This window comes from Nannobrachium achirus, assembly GCF_963921795.1.
Source record: "Nannobrachium achirus genome assembly, chromosome: 14".
NCBI lineage: Eukaryota > Metazoa > Chordata > Actinopteri > Myctophiformes > Myctophidae > Nannobrachium > Nannobrachium achirus.
Genome location: NC_137821.1, coordinates 15,933,923 through 15,938,922, shown reverse-complemented (window position 1 = coordinate 15,938,922; position 5,000 = coordinate 15,933,923). Strand labels below are relative to the sequence as shown.

Genomic DNA, 5,000 nt, shown 5'->3' with positions numbered 1-5,000 from the left:
TTAGGAATCAGAAGGTTCCTGGTTTCGATCCTGTGTAACTGTCAAAGAGAAATGTCCTTGAGCAAGACACTGAACCCATAACCGAGCAGGTTGGTGCCTTGCATGGTGTGACTGAATGGGTGCATGCGATGCACGCTATATAATGGCACCATTCACTGTTGATAAACGTGTAGCTTTTAGGACCGCAGAACGTTGCTATTTACTGTATTTACAGGTAATTTGCACTGAGCATTAATTTAACCCTAGCATGAATATAAACTCTTAAAGCACTGGCCCCTGGCCCTTGATGACTGGCCGCATCTGCCTGGTCCATAATCGGTCCATGTTGGGATGGAGCTGTCCCCATTCTTGTTGTAGGATGAACCACACATAGGTCTACTGTACTTTGATCCTGTGTATGTTCTCTCATTATTTACCATGTAGGGTGAAGAATGAGATTGCCTAGTGCTTGTGTTGATGTCTGCAATGCTCTCTGGTGGAAACAACCTCGCTCATCCTGAGAATTGATTTGGGATCCAGGAGTTTGTGTACAATCTCTGGATGCAAGTTTATGGATGTATTTTTTTTTAAACACAGACCCTATATGGGGTTGCTGCATACTGTAGTGTAGCACTGTGCATACCTCACAGCTGTAGTCTGGAACTCATCTCCACAGATTGCGTGACCTTGCACAGCTGCAGACGCTTGATGATAAATAATTCGGCGCATTCTCATGGTCGCGACGTGTCTAGACGACTTTAAAACCTGTGAATAAGGGCGTAATATATTATACCCCATTGCACGGCTGTGTCACATGCCAAAAGATCATTATTACGAAGTATACGTTTTTGCTTTAGAGTACAACATAGCATTTCACGCGTTCAGATGTGATAGGTAGATACTAGACACCTAGTCAGTCTGCACTTAGAACAACGCAACACCAACAACACATGCAGAATTTGCGATGCCTTTCTCTGCAGGTAATTCACTACTTTAGCATAATATAATGGTCATTTAGCATCTTTCTGAATGGCCAGGAGGCAGGTACAATTCAGTCAACAAGCAGGCCCACGCCTGACACCATAGTATCAGAAATCGGATGCTTTATTAAGCATTATTTTCATATCAAATTTCATTAGCAAACCCGTTTAAGATATAATTGTTTTAAAGGATTAAACTTGGTCTTGTAATTTCAGTATAGTGAGTGATGCTAAAATGAAATTAAATCTGATCTACAAGCTCACAAGCTTGTAGAGGTGTAAAGCGTTCACCTATGAAGACATGCCCAACATAGGAGGCAGGTTCAAAGTGGGTTTCATGATTTATCCAATAAAACGTATTAACAAGAGCTTGTGACTAAATAATATAACTAGTACATTGGATCCTTTGGAACACAGGGTATTACAATGTCCCAGAAAGTAACGCTGTCCCGCCCCATTGTGACGACGTAGGGTTTAGCATTCGACTAATAGATTCCAGTAGCCCACCGCCTGATGCTAACTTTGAGCATTATCCAGCGTAACATGTAGAGTTTCACTTGCTTTTGTGTGCAGCCAGTGATTGATGCAAACGGGAGATAAATGACTATTATGGGCGTGTTGTCTATAGATGTAAAGGCATGGAGGACCTTTGAAGTTTCGATGCCATTGTGCAGCCCATTCACTGGCACTAAATAGGCGAAATAGACCATGAACGCTACAAGGGGAGTCCTGTCTTCCCACTCTCTTTAACCCACGCGCATGCACTCACACACACACACACACACACACACACACACACGCACACGCACATCGCACACGCACACGCACACACAATGCACGCAGGCGAAGCCTAATGAATGAAACGCATGGACGAACACGCCACATACACAAAAATGGACACACACAAAGAGAACAAAATTGGTGTTTTTATCACTCGATTGTTGCAGAACAAGGGAGCTTTAGAGATATTTCTGTTCCAAACACCAGACACAGTCCCTTAATCCCCCCCCCCCCCCCCCCCCCACCCCCCCCCCCCCCCCCCCCCCCCCCCCCGTCTGACTGTCTGTGTGTCTCTTTCTCTATTGCTTGTCTGGTGCTCGTCTGTCTCTTATAATTTCCAATGTCTATGCATTTTACCACTTTTAGCTTTCCTCCGGCGTTCTAAAATGCATGTTAAACACGTCTTTCTGTGTTACTTGCCTCTCTCTCTCTCTCTCTCTCTCTCTCTCTCTCTCTCTCTCTCTCTCTCTCTCTCAAACACACACACACACACACATTAACAGGACACGACACTAGAAATCGCTCTTTAGACAGGATGTGCCTGAATAGCTGGCCTCTATCATCCATCAATGCAAAGAAGACAATGAACCGCTTAGGAACAATGAGAAGGGTAGCCGAACACACACACACACACACACACACACACACACACACACACACACACACACACACACACACACACACACACACACACACGCAAGTGCGTGTTCGCCACCATCATTGTGTGTGAGTTGACAGTTTATGATTCAATTCAAGTGTTATAAACTGCATTAACATTGCCAACCTGTTGGATGTGTAAATGTAGCGTTTACGTCACAGTCCAGCGATGTCGTTTGAATGATTAGAGAAACGTCAGCCAGCTCGGATGGGGTGATTGGTCGTTGCTGGCAAGGAAACCTCTTGGCTAGTGGCTGAACCTTTGGATGACATCGCCCATTTAATGCCCAATCATAAACTGATGCTGCCAGCACCGGCCAGAAACCTGCTCGGTCAAAGAAAATTGGCCATTGCGATGTAGCACACATTGACACATATTGGAAGATGTACTGTAACAAGCCTATTTGTTCAAATGGTTATTGACCAAAGTAATTGACCTCTTCTCTTCTCTCCTCTCCTCTCCTCTCCTCTCCTCTCCTCTCCTCTCCTCTCCTCTCCTCTCCTCTCCTGCGATCGGGGGTGAGGCGTACCGTGGAGGTTTCCGAATGTAAATGTGTGTGTAAACGTATGGACGCCATTGGCTGAGCCCTAGGGTGATTGACAGGTCTCAAATGGGGGAGGGGTCCCTTGTTTGCATGTCTGCATATGATTTGCATGTCTAGTAGTAGTAGCCATGTGTTTGTGTTGTGTTTCTGTCACTTTGGCCCACAATGTCATGGTTTAATTCCAAATTAATGTGACATACACCCTTGTATACTCATTGATGATAAACATAAACATTGTTCAATATATCGTGAGTTACCTGACTGAACTGTACTTTGTGCATTCTTTTTGATCAAAATCTAATCTCTTCATCAAAAATAGCTGATCTACAAGCTTACAAAATGTCCCATTGGGATGCATTTTGAGCTTGTAGATCGGCTATTTTTGGTGAATGTTCTACCCAGAATAGTAATGCTGGAGTTAAAGTGGTTAAACAAAGTTAAATAACGTTAAGCTCTCAACCTCGTGACCTAGGCTACTGTATCTTAATGATATTTACATAATTATCGTAGCATAATATGTCATAAATGTAAGGTGCTATTAAGTAACAATATTAATTCAGGAGCGTAACAAATAATTCAGTAACAATATATGCAGGGGTGCAAAACTAATCATGTATTATTTTATTATAAAAGGAAAGGTTTTGGACATTGGTATACAAGGTTTCCACCGGACAGCAACGATATAGCAGCCAATAGAGGCGCGTCTGAGGCCTGTACTGGACAGGTATCATCGGACTTGGAAAACAACATTGTAACAGTACATTATTTCTAAGGACCACCTTAACTCTGAGAGTGTAAAAAAGTACTCTAGAGTTAGACTCTAGAGATAGACCTTTAATAGGTCATTCAAGGCTAGCTCTTTAGGTGTTTCTTGCAATATTGTCCACTCATTTGCATGTCCATGGCAAAAATACAGAAATTCCCACCACAAGCCACCATGGCAATGAATGTCACGTCAAGTTAACACATTCACAACGTCACTTTTGTTTCAGTGACATCAATGAGGCTGATGGCCCCTGTGTTCAGATCACCTGAGATCCTTGCTGATGGTGCTACTTTTCTTTTTTATAATCTACAAAAAATGTGTATTTATAATATGAATGAGAACAATGACGATAAGTCAGTTTACTGTGCAAACAACGACAATAATACAACAACGAATAAAAAGAAAAACAATTACAGCAGCCTTTGTAAGAGCACCTAGTGCAAATAGGCAAATAATGCCCTGCTTAGTGAAAATGTAAAATGTGCAAGCACACATGTCACATAGCACTTTTAGATCGGCTATTTAAATTTTAAAAAAGGAATGGTTTTTGACACACATATAGCAATCATAGTAACTGTAGGCCTACATAATATATACCAGTAAGACTCCCTAATCGGGAGATAAGCGACTGTCAGGTTGCAGCGTGATTTTAGGCCAAAATGTGTAGGAGCAGTGTCCAAAAATGTGTTTGAAAAAATCGGCCTGATGGTGGCGCTATATGGGACAGATCCATGTTGATGACATGAGTATAAGTATGGTCATTTAGTCAGTCAATGGATGACATTTCAACAGTTCATAGGATGTTTCTTGTCCACAAGTGGGTTCTATATACAGTACGCAAAGAGTTCATAGGTTCCTGAAGGGATGTCCTTCCGTCATTTGGTGTCTGCATGACACCAGGCTGAGCCTTATAACCTAAAACAATTCTCATTGTTTTAGTTACAGGCTCCATGGCAGTAGATAAGGCATTTCTACCAGACAGAGACCTTATGGGTACTGTAAATGACATTATAGCATGTGACAGTCACAAGCTGTCAGGTGGTCAGTTGGTCATCAATATGAATTGATAAAAAGATTATATAAACCACAACAAAATACCTAACAGAGGGTATCTGCACATTTATAAAGTGACAAAACGACTTTTTAATACCTGAAACCAGTAAGACTCCCTAATCGGGAGATAAGCGACTGCCAGGAGAAAGCGCTCAAGTGTATTGAGACAACTTGTGATTTGATACTTTAACTATTTAATTGGAAATATGTTTTACATAGTGCATAATGTGTGAAATAATT

The 5,000-nt window shown here is 42.0% G+C and overlaps 1 protein-coding gene across 1 annotated transcript in view; it reads left to right on the top strand.

The window, feature by feature from the left end:
- sema4f (sema domain, immunoglobulin domain (Ig), transmembrane domain (TM) and short cytoplasmic domain, (semaphorin) 4F) overlaps positions 1-5,000 on the top strand; it is a gene marked incomplete at its 3' end in the record, with an annotated part of 85,596 nt that overhangs the window by 52,930 nt on the left and 27,666 nt on the right. The window lies entirely within an intron of this gene.